Source organism: Osmia lignaria, chromosome 5 (assembly GCF_051020975.1).
Source record: "Osmia lignaria lignaria isolate PbOS001 chromosome 5, iyOsmLign1, whole genome shotgun sequence".
Lineage (NCBI taxonomy): Eukaryota > Metazoa > Arthropoda > Insecta > Hymenoptera > Megachilidae > Osmia > Osmia lignaria.
In genome coordinates, this window is record NC_135036.1 from 7,313,925 (window position 1) to 7,326,972 (window position 13,048).

Genomic DNA, 13,048 nt, shown 5'->3' on the forward strand with positions numbered 1-13,048 from the left:
GCTAAACTCGCGAAAATACGACAGCGCGCTTTACCGTTGTCGATCGGTACAAAGAAAAATCGCGACAGCTCGTCATCCGCGAGAACGCGACCGTGGTGAACGGTTCAAAGAAACGATCCTGCTCGGGAGAAATGGCACAAAAACATAGTTTGCAGACCGTTACACCATACCACGAGCAAAGGAATCGACGATGTTCAATCAACGTGTACGTACCGTAGAGTGTGGCACACGTGTGTCAAGTCACGGCACACCGGAGGACCACACAACCGACGTCGAGGAAGTTGCTTTCTCGGAGTGGTCATGGTAAAGTCGAGAGTAATCGTGGCCGAACGATCTGTCCAGTCAGCTAGATCAAGCGTGGCGGCGATCTTGGCATCTTCAGGGGAACACCATGGTAGATTGCACGACACGCGTTACACACACGTACATTTCTTTTCGGAAAGTTCCTCGATACCTCCCCAACAGGATTTCGCGAAGGATGAAAGGCGGGGACGGGGAAATAAACGAGAAAATTGAAGGGGGAACGATGCGAAACGTGGGTGGACGAGGAACTAAAGAAATGTACACAGAGGGTGGATTTAATTTAAGATACAATCGAAATTTTACAATATGAATTTTCTATTTTTTAATTAGAAACTTGTTAGAATTTTTGTTTAAAGTAGGGACCATCCCGGAGACGAGTCGACGAAAATAAAGGCCATGGAGAATGCAGCATGGCGCTTATTATAACTCGCCTCTCTTAAAGACCACGTATTATATGTATGTAAGGTAACCGTGCACCCGCAAAAATTACGACTCGGTGAAACGATAAAAGTTTCACGCCGCACATGCACGCGAACCCGGGGCGACACAAGGCTTTTGGGCAACCCAGGCTATTAAACTTAAGGATTGGATACGCCCACCGCAATCATAGTGATTACCGGACGCGTATTACAATGCAAATGCTGGTTAATTCTCACGTGCCCGTGCGCCTCCAAGATCGTTGCGTTAAAACGTTCCTCCTCCTACCTTTTCTTCTGATCCACCTAACCAACGTTATCCTCGTACCTGTGTTTTTCGATGTAAATAAAAAAAGAAAGAAAAAAAAAAAAGAAATACACCTTGGGTGGAGGAGAACGAGTTAAACCGGGGTCACTTTTTCTGGCCGTTCAAAACTTTGTTGGGAGTCGCTGCAATTTTACGGGCAATTAGTTCGAACAGTTTAGTCGTGGCTTTAACTTTCGAAAAATGATGTGGTGTATCACGTTAAATGTTATAAAATTGAATTTTTTATGCGAACGATTAAGTAACAGCAAATAGTATTTATAATGAAACAGTTACGTCTAATTTGATTCCCATCTATTGTTTCCCAACATTCATTTTCCTATTAGAAATATAATATCGGCGGATCTGAATGAACGGATAACGAGCCTTTTACCTAACCCGTGACTCTATTCACACATCGATTAATCCCACACAGGATGAAGATAAAGAACGATCTCGTGTGATAATTTGCCTGCAATTTCGCAGTGTCTAGCCTCGATAAATGATGAATTATACCGATGATAACGTGATTCGTTTTCTTTCGTAATTAGGCAATATAAGATAATTAAAAGGAAAATAGAAGGAAGGTAACGTTTAAAGAGTCGTTCCATAAGACTATAGCTTATATCATTCGACGATAATTCCCAATGATTTTCCACGAAATTACTGAAAAATCTTCGATTGGTCAGGAAATTCCGAAACACGTCTGGTTAACGATACTCGTAACTGTGTAATGGTCGGCGTGTAAACAGCGGGGATAGTTACATCGTGTAAGCTTTACAGTTGCATTAAGATGGCTGAATCTCGACACGGACCTATACTGTTCTTAGGAGGCTGGCGTTTTTCTTTTTGCGCTTACCATAACGCCGACTTTTATGATTGAGACTGATGCGGCGATAATAAGCAGCTTTATCGTATAGGAAACATCCGTAAAACAAAAAGAGGGAATTAATGTTGTAAGGTAATGCATCCGGACGGGGGATCGATGATCGACATTAATCGATAAGCTCTTAGCGATAAGTTGTACAGAACTGCTGACTTTCATGAACACCTTTCACTTTAATTCCTTTTGTTTTTCATTTTACTAGGTTTTTTCAAACGATTCAAAGAATTAAATGGAACTTAAAGCTTAGTACGTTCGACGCCATTTTGGTGCACGGAGGGTTACAGTCCCGGGGCTCTACTTTCTAGAGAATCCTTTCTAAGCCTTTCATTTACTATGTCAAAAATATTTTTGTATGATTAAATGTCCAGGTTCTAGAAATCCTAATTCGACCCTGAAGATTACTAATAGAATTATATTTGAGAATTTCACCTCTAATTATTAATTTTAGATCAGCAATTAATACCTAATAGTCATCAAAATGGAAGGATCATAAATTCAATGAAATATGCGCTCATCAAAGTCTCAAAAATAATTAATGAAAGGGTTAAGATATACTAATTAAAAGCACAGTTCAAAATAGCACCGATAATAGTCTCAAAATGCAAGAATGCATTCATAGGCTGACTATTAAAGGTCGCAAGCTGGCCCGACTGAAGTATTCCTCGGTAAGGATCGCACTCGAAGACTTTTAATATCAAGAGGTAAACCGATTCTGGCTAATTATAATGATTTCAAACGAACGACCACGAACTCGGCACGACGTGTTTGCACGGGGACAAGTCGCGTTGTAAACGACGATGTTCAAGGATAGGAAGAAAGAAAATCAACAGTGAGAAAGGAAACCTGGAGAACATTTACGTTGCAATTACACTGGTCGATAGTGTATCTAAATAAAGTTATTACTCGACGTGTCGTTCGAGTTACATTAGCCGAACGAATCACTGTAAGTAGGGTACACTACCCCTCAAAAGTCTGAACTACATTGTGGACACTGGGTCAAACACGAGCTAAGAATAAAAATTTTCAAATTGTAAAATATATCAATAAATTATGAAAATTGCTTTAGAAAAAAATTGCTGTCTTTTTTTTTTTAATATAACCTGGTTATACCTATCACTTTTAAAAGAAAATTTGTCTAGCTGTCTGGTAGGAACGGGTACGAATCACCAGGCTACGTAATAACAATCCGATGCTGATGAGCAGAAGGATCTCCTCTCACGCGAGTTTGACCTCGCGATCTCAACTGTTTCCAATGCCACAAGCTATCCGGCTGTTCGATGCCTCCGGGATGCGTCTTTCGGACGTGTATGAGGAATTTTATGGGAAACTGGTTTGCACTGTCACGTGTACAAATGATACGACGCTTTTTATCCGTTCCTTTTTCTTCTAGAACAGACGAGGAGTCTGTCGGTAACGAGGGAACCGGTGATGCATCCTTTTTTTGGTATTCGCTGATTGGTGCACCAGGGGATTGATATACATTAGCGTTCGTAAGTTTGGAAGAGGTATTCCTCGTGATCTCTACCCCTCGTGAATTCATGCATAGTAAGGTCCAAATTGTTTTTCGAATTTTCAAACGATATACCATTGGCTCGTTTTAATCTTCAGAGGGACGATTTTTGTTCATTTTGAAGTTATGTAAATTGTTCATCAAAAGTTTGTGTATTGTAAATCAAATTTACATGTATGTTCAGAGCCACTATATTAGAAATTTCAAAAGTTACTATGTTTCAAAATTTGGTATATAATTTTTCAAAAGTAATAATAATAAAAATTTTCCCAAAAGTCGAAAACTGGATCATTGAATTGGATTCCTTCAGCCTTCTATAGGTTAAAGGGAGAAAATCTGAGAAATGAAAACTAAAACAGGTTCATTTGCCTTTTTCATCCGTAAAACGAGAAACTTTTGGCTCTTACTATGTGCATATTCAAGGGAATATATAAGTACGTCGTTGCTCTCGGTATGAATGCAATTTGTAAGAGGTATTCTATGTAGATATTCGAGAAGGAACATATGTACAGGATTGTATGAAATGTTTGTATGCAAGTAGTAATGTACCTTAAGGTATTACGCTGTTCAAAATAATTGGAGAATCGTGTTTCTGGGCAACTGAGAAGAGTGGATCGAATATTACAGATATAACGTGGTTTATTCTATATCTATATTAGATATCACCACTATACGTTTCGTGTTATGATCCGAATATCATATTATCCATTATTAATAATAATATTCTTATTGGACACCAATTATTGGTGGTAACAGTGATTCATAAAATTATTGAAAAATCTTTAGTTGTATGTAACTTCATATTAAACTAAATTAATATTGAAAATTAAATAGTATAGATACACCTGTAATTTATTATTTAATATTATACTGCAGAAGATGATAGAATTTTTTTTATTCTTTAATCATCTTCAGCTTTATGTATGTATTTTTAAATAAAAAAGAAATTACTGTTAAATGTAATTATAATTCCACGTTGATTAATTTTATTCTCAGTCAACCTTAAGTGCAATAAATATGAAACACCTTTCTTTAATTAAGTGCATGTTTGCTTAAGTGAACATGCACTCAGCCCACGTTTAAACGCATTTTTCTTGTAAAGAAAGTTCCGCGGGCAAAAAGCCTGAGCATTTGCGACTCATCGTTTCACGTAAAAATCATCATCCCTTCAATTGCATTATCAGTTATAAAATACCCTATAACGCAATTTAAAAGAAAAATGATGTCGTCAGAGGCAGACATTTCGCTGCGTCATGCTTATCTCTGAAAATTATTTACTTTGCATTGACACTTCAACTTTTTTGCATCATCACTGTAAACGTTAAAAAATTTTCATCGCATATAAAACAATTTTCTTCCCGAAGAAAATTATATTATTTGCATTCTGTTGTACCATTAATTCAAGGAATTTTTCATGATAATTAATAAATGACGACTGAACATTTCATTAATCTCCAAATTAAATATTAAAAATCATTCTGAACTTCAAAAATGTTTTATGCAAAATGATGATTATACGAGTTAACCCTGTCACAAAATGGCGCCCAGTTTTTGATAGACCTAACCTAATCTTAACCAAGGGATAACGAAAGGAACTCTAAGTTGGAGAGGACTGTAGAGAACCTCCCACACAGGTGCAACTATTTGCCAAGGAGGGAAAGAAATTCCTCGACGAAGAAATGGAGGGAAGTTGCACGACGCGGAGAAAAATGTTGACCCGTGGAATTTTTGGCCGGGCCAATTGGCACGCTCGTTCAAGTTCGCCGATTGCATATTCGGTGTCGAAACGTCTCTTACGTATCAAAGTATCGAGGAACCAGTTTCGTTCTCGTTTGCACTTTCATCGTCGATTTCGGCTGGCCCGGATACAAGGCTGCGGTACCTCCATATCCCCCTTCCTGTACCCTCCCTTCCATACCAGGTAAAAACTGGTTAACCCACGCCTCGTGCAAAATCCCCGAGGGCTGTAGGTGTCGTTGCCACTTGACGTGCATACAGCATCGTGTGTGACGTAAGTCTTCGGGGTCGTGTCCGTGTCGTCGTCATCGAGCAGTAACCTTGAAAAGTTCATCCCCGCCCATACGAACGATCCCAACTACTGGCCGAATCTCCCGAATGCCACCTCACGAAGATGCGTTCACCGGCTAAGCTCTTTGCGTGATTACTCGACGTGTGGGTCTTTTTCGATCGTCATCGCGGCAGCCTTCGCGAGAACGATGAGAAAGTTTATTCGTTTGCGCAATTTTCGATTGTACGATCATTTTCGTGCGGCTTATACGACAAGGAAAAATAAATCACCGGATAACAAAACAAAGAATAATTGTGTGGGTGTGTTAGATATGCTTCTAGAGGTTCTAAGATTCTAAGGTTCGAACAGTCTAAAAGAGATTCTAAGGTTCTAAGATTCGAAGTTCAAAAATTTCCAAATTTTAAGATACCAAAATTCTAAATTTCCAAATTCCCAAATTCCTAAATAACTAAATTGCCAAATTGCTAAATTCCCAAGTTCCTAAAATTGCCAAATTGTCAAATTCCTAAATTGCTAAATTGCCAAATTGTCAAATTCCTAAATTGCTAAATTGCCAAATTGTCAAATTCCTAAATTGCTAAATTGCCAAATTGTCAAATTCCTAAATTGCTAAACTGCCAAATCTCCAAAACTCAATTCCAAAATTTTGATAAAGCAAAGTGAAATTTGTTGTAATTAATACTTTTTAACATTACTCGTGACACGATACAATCACACTGGAATTTAGCCCAAAAATTACAAGCTCGTTACGTGGATCTTATCTGGACAACGTACGGTACAGTTCGCCGTGTATGACGTGATTCAATTCGAGTTTAAAAGGATTCCCTGCACGCGACCAGGAAAAACGAGCTGCTCTAATTAAGTCGGCGATCACGTTTCGATGCGAGACTTTAAGCAATCTGGGTCACTCGGCGAAAGTGTTAATTAAAAGTACGTTTTATATGTACGCCCTTCGTAGAAAAAAAGATCAGTGATATTATCACTTTTCTTCCCTTCGGGTCAATGACCTTTGATCATCGAGGTTATTATCCTCTGCTAAAATTCGATTTAATTTTCTCTGGTCCCAACCATTTCTCTGAAGATAATTTAAAGAAATTCTTCATAAAAATTATTTTCGCATTAAGATTACCAGTTAAAAGAGATAATTGGTTAAATTCATTCTTGGAAAAGCATCCCCGAAGATGAATCTCTAATTACATATTTGAATTTTTGCAGTTTCGAATTTATTTTCCATTTTGTCTAATATGTAAATAAGGAAATTATGTGAAAAACCAAAAAGAAGTTCAAACGTTATAAATAAAAATTACTGTTTTTCTTCTGAACACGTTTCTATAAATAAGTAGGTATGTTTTATTCTCAACTTAATAGCAATAAAAGGGGAAAAGGAAATAAAAGAACTTCTTTTCAGTGTGCTGAGCACGCAACGATATGAATTTCCATGAATCTCAAGTAACAAAGGCGCTGTATGGATCAACAATCACGACGAGGCACGGTGATTTTTTAAAATATTTATCGTTTTAAATGACATCAGCCCCGCAGGCTGATTAGCCGGCATGCTGTTTTACCGTGACAAATCGCATTCGAATGCAGAGTATCACGCGATGCTTTAAATTAGCATAAAATCATGGTAGCACATGCCAATTTCAACTCTGAAATTGCCCACGTCCCTTCTACCACTGCATCACTTTTGTTTCTCGACTAATTAAAATTCAATCGGTGTCGACTGCCTCTTCGTGCTACTTGCAACGGATTAATTTTTCGTACCACACGAAATGTGCAACAGGTCTCAAAGAAAGGTAATATCACTTGAAAGAAGATAACGATGTGCTTACAGTAATTATTTCAATAATTATTTATTCATCAGAAAAATATTTCTCTCCTTTAATATTTAATTTGAAAAAATAAAAAGAGAACCTTCAGTGGTTCCAAAATAACAGAAACTAGAAAATAATGGAAAAATTATTGACACCAAAAAGAAAGGTATAAAAGATAAGTCTTTCCTGAACTTCACTATTGAAAATATGTTATTCTTTTCAGACGATAACATCTTTCTTTTAATCTCACGAAGGCTTTCTTCGGCACCCGCATTCTTTGATTGTATCAATCAGACTGTAGAACGACACAACCCACATTCAACTTCCTTTCTTGTATCGAAAGAATAAGGCGAACAATAAATTTTGATTGACCATTTGAAAAGTGTTCATATTCATAATGAATAGATTTTATTGTGATAAATTGTGACAGCTTGCTCTTGACATTACTCACTTTGCCTGACATTTTTCAGAGTTTTATATATTGAAGAATATTATCTAAAGAAATAGTTCAAAATTTCGATAATGAAAATGAGAATGAAATTTAAATTATCACTATCTAACCATAATTATCTAATAGGGGTTAAAAATTTTTGTTTATACCTAATTAATATTATAATAATTTTAAGTTCAATTTTTTTCATTTTCTAAAATCTTTGAAAATCTTCTGGTATTTATTTAAAAAAAGATTTTGATTTCTCAATGGGAATCAACAGACCCTTCTAACCCCTCTCTTCCTTTAACAAAACTACTGGTATCAATAGCTTAAGGGTTAAGACGGTTGCAGGGAAAACCAGGTGTTCCATCAAAAGAATTTAATGTCCTGCTCGAGAGACGTTCACGTGGGCGCATAAAAAAACAAATTTTTGCAAGCAGCATGTGCTGTCGTATGTCGAAAGGGATTTTACGAGCGCAACGACCTGTCCAACGAAACCTGCTTTATGTGGCAGCTTTGAACGATAAGCTTCTCGCTACCGTTTCGTCTTATCGACTTCGCATGGTATGCCAGTCCTATGGTACCGTTTTCTTTCACATTTGCATGGAACCATTTTAAATAATAAGTTTCTCGAGACTTATAAAATGGACCTTTGTAACTTTATCTTTCGTCAGAACCGTAACTAACATTCGACCACTAAAGGATATTAGATTCGCGCGAAAGGTCTGTCGTCTATTAAGTATTTTTCCATTATTAAATAAAAAATTAATTCAAAACACTCTCATCTTAATATTTAAAATATTCATTAAACATTTATTTAGAATTCTGGAATTTTTAAGATCTGAAACTTATAAATTTTTTAATTATTTAATTGAGGAATTTTAAAATTTTAGAATCTTAAAATTTTAGAATAAGAAAGGTACCAAACTAAATTTTGGAAAGATCCTACCTAATTACACCAATGCAAATAATTTTCACAAAAACGCGAAGTTAGACCAATCTTAAAACCCTCCTAATTCGATTAATTAATTAGACAAGAGAATTTCAACGCGTTTCATGAAAGGATCAGATATGTATCTCGGAAATACTTTTGAACGACAGTGTACATAAATTAATGCAGCGAGATTTAAAATCAGCCATACCATTAAACCGACAAAACGAGCTGTATAATAAACTATAATTATTCAATTGGACCACTTTGCGCCTGTTAATACGTACGAGCTGGTATAAAAACTTCGAACCGATATCTCACGCGTGATCTCCACGCGAACACGATCGAATTTACCCTGGCTACGAGAGCATCATCGTCATCTTATTCGATGCAACCGAGTGTCATGCACCGTGCCAAGGCGCGGTCGCCACTTTAGCATGACACTAATGAGCGGACCGACCAGTCCCGCTGTAATTGGTTAGTTAGCACATTTATTTCATATGAAACGCCGAATGAAAAATGCGAAGCGCGTGCGTCCTAATTGGAGGCCGTGCCATTCTCGGCGCGAATCGTGAACAGATCGGTCTGCACGATATCGGATCGTTGACACCGTTGACCGAATAACGTTGCCCTTAAGGGGTTGGAATAGCATTAGCCAGCCGAAAATGATAGGTTTCTTTTTAATTTAACCTTCCTAACATATCTCAGAAATAATTGCACAAAAGATTTCTCAGGTTGGTTCAACACCACGAAGAAATATTAATCTCTGGAAACAAAGCGTGGCGGTTCAAAGGACAAACGCGTGAAATAATTGTTTCGCTCTATTACGATTCTTCGTCTGCAACCTTGAAGACCATAAAAGTCCTTAATCGCGCGTTCAGCATCATCATTCCACTTTCCATCCTCCCAACTCTCGCTCTTCCTTTCTTTCCATCTGAATGCGGCCGCGGCCGCATTCAGCCGGCATCGTCTTCAGACAGAAAACAGCGAAGCCGCCGCACCCTGGTTTCACCAAGGGTAATAATAATTGTTTGCGCGCTTACATCTAAAATGGCGTCCTTGTCCTTGCAAGGCTACGCTCTCGCCACCTCGGCTCCGCTTATTTCCAACGATCCGCAGCAGCCGACACACACCGTGGGAAGATCGGTGCTACGGGCCCGCGATGGACCCTCCGGCTTGCCTTGACTGATCCTTTCCACAGATTAGTCGCAATCTCGCGTACCCGCTAAACGCGACCGCGGTAAATATAGAATTAAATGAACCGAGACATTGCTACCGACGGTATTAATAAACACCGCGTTTCAGGTATATCCTCGACACGGTTTGGTGCCGTGACCCGAGGAACTTTGTGTTTCTCAAAGTGCATGTTACCATATTTGAATTATTAAAAAGGGGGATTGGGTGTCGAAGATGAGTCGAGATGAATGATCTTTGTCGAATTCTGTCGTCTATTTACCCCTTCACTAGGAATGAATTAAAATTTCTGGAACCCGAGGCTAACATTGAGGGCTCATTTGGTTAACAAATTTGAAGAATTGAAATTTCAAAAATTGAAATTTATTCTGAATTTAATTGTGAAGAAAAAAGGAAGGGTTAGAAAGGTGCCCTTAGACCTGCCCTTGATTCGACGCTGCCTGTGAGTAATTGAGAGTGGTTATAGTCATCTAATGCAAAGGGTTTACATTTTGAAAGAATAAAATAGAAATTTAAGTTTAGGTTCACAATAAAAGGGTTAAAGTGATGCGTCATGTCCACGTATTTTGAAACACCCTGTATGACAATAAGCATATGCATTCTGGTGCATAGCAACCGATGTGTAATCAGAATAAAAATAAAAAGAAACGTGATACACCGGATTCTACAAAACCTGATATTACACACGGTGAATTCCGAATAATAAAGCGATATTTCATCGTTGATTTTATTCAAGAAATTTCTTTCAAACGTTTCAATCTATTTTTTTCTTTTCTCTTTTTCGTTCACTCCCAACCGTACAATCTGCAACATTGAAAACCACTTGAAACAATATAAATGACTGTTTTACCGTCAGTGGCGCGGTCTCCACATTCAAACACACGTGTTATGCGGTACCTTCTCAGATATAACGACCACGATACGGTCTCAATAGTCCAGATTTCTTGGCTACGCCCAAGGAAGCTTGTCCAACAAGCCATAAAGAAGTGTAACGGCCAAATAAATGCTACTATAATGCATTTCGAGGATACAGGATGCCAACGACTTTGTTACTCGTAAATGTTTATCAAGATGAGCTGTCCTGCCTTTGCCTGCGCCATTAACAACACAGTTTCAACGCTTTCAATATCGCGGCTGATCGCTAAACCACGAACGCTTTTTCTCGGAGAAATGAATCATTTGAATGTTTCTTTGAAATAGTACCAATCGTCAAGAAGATTCATTGAAAAATAGAAATTATATTTATAATTAATATCCGAGTTGATTTTTCCAAAAATTGGGGCACCCGAGCCTCGGGTCGGGTTAGGTAATGATCAGGTAGTGATTCGAGTCCGGAGTTGATATTCAGGTCCCAAAATTAAAGACACCTGAACAAATTTTTGGGATTCTGATCGAACTCGAAAATAATTCCCAACTCGACCTCGACCCAAATTTTTGGCTACTCACACCCCTAGTCGTTACGAATGTTTATTAAGCTCCACTCTTAAAGTCTAAGTAACGACTCGCATCCTATTAGACCTGATGTCATCCTGAGATCGTAAAATCCAAAAAAAGCGAAGTCCTTCTTCGAAACCTTACCCGTTTGCCTTTAGTTTCGCAAGGAAAGATTTTGTCATGCACTTTTACAACCTACATTTCCAACTGTGGAATTCGAAGCCTACTTTTCCAGAAAGAAAATTCATTCTATTCTTTATATTTGATCGCAATCTTTTCAAGCCATATCCTTGAGACTCTAATTGTGAAACACCAGCCGAAGAATTCATAAATTTACCCGGATACGACACGAACCCCTAATCAGTCCGCCTGTTTCATAATCAATCTTATCTGGTGATGCTCAAAGATTTAATAATTCTCTTCGTGTTCGTCAACGAACGCACAATAATTTCGTGCCTGAATGTGGCAACGATCCTTACCGTGCCGTGTATCTTTGTTAACAACGCGAAGACATACGCAATCGTCGAACAAAAGAGTGTGATTCCCGTGAAAAAGGAAGGAAAAAGAGAAAGAAAAGGAGGTATCGCGAAATAATCGTGTGAACACGTATCACTGGCTACGATATGATGCAACCTCTGGTACACTGGTTGTTCTCGCAAGGATTTCTTCGACAATGAAACTCAAGGTCGTTCCACTTTCCAAGCTTCCCAGGAACCATAGCCGTTTCCTTCGTCATTTTTATTATCTCACGTGCGCATCGTTCAACCGAGGATGAGGTGAATAAAATGATATAATTAAATGTACATTTCGCGAAAAACGAGGCACGTACCATTTCCCCTTTAACGTCCTCAGATAACTGTATAAGGAAAGGTATTACGGCTACGAGTTTTATGGCGAACCTCGAGTTTTACTTTGGAACGATCTTTTGTAAGGATCGCGATGCCTCACCGATGCGTATTTTGTTTACGAGATTTACTTTTTAAGGAACCGTTATATCGTTCCGAGGAAAGAGAAGAAAATGAGATATTTTTGTGGATTTCGAAAAGCATCAGAAGTCTGACAGAAATTGATGACATAAAAGTATCACAAAATCGTGCTTATGATACATCGAATTAAAGGTTAAAGTTTAAAGAAAATAGCTGCATAAAGGTATCCTCAATATTCCTAATACGAAATGGTCGGCTGCGATTTGCAGCGAACAATGACCAATTTCGAAACGTATCATTTCTAACAAAATTTGATGACAGAAAATAACACTTATGATATATCAATTTAAAGCTCAAAATATACTGAAAATTACTACACAAACGTTTCGTCGATTTTCTAAATCCAAATTATTTTGTTCCCCATTGGAATGAAGAAATTTCTTAGCAAAATTACAAATAAAGAATATACCACTATTACTACAGTTATATCACTGCAAATTGCTGGAGGCCGAGCTATTATTTCACGCTTGTGCAGCCGCGAAATTGAAGTGAAATCTACAATTGGAACAAAGAGTGGAACAAATAAGACCCTGGACGCTATTAACAGAATGCGGATGTTTATGCAATTACACCGAATCAAAATATTTACAGAACACTATTTGCCATAAAAAAAAAAACAAATCGAATCGTTTTACCAATGCAAAATTACCAAGAACAGACACAAAGGTACGTTCGATTTCTGCGAAGGTAATTCATCAGCAACGAATGGTATCGGTTCGCTTGTACCCTGTCAAACTGTTGATACTTGTAACCAGAGACGTGTACACGCAGGCAACTTCACTTACCACACCCGATTACGTTGCTAGAG

The 13,048-nt window shown here is 37.9% G+C and overlaps 1 long non-coding RNA gene across 1 annotated transcript in view; it reads right to left on the reverse strand.

The window, feature by feature from the left end:
• The window catches only part of LOC117605071 (uncharacterized), a 129,825-nt gene that overhangs the window by 100,114 nt on the left and 16,663 nt on the right, over window positions 1-13,048 (reverse strand). The gene's annotated exons all lie outside the window — the stretch shown is intronic.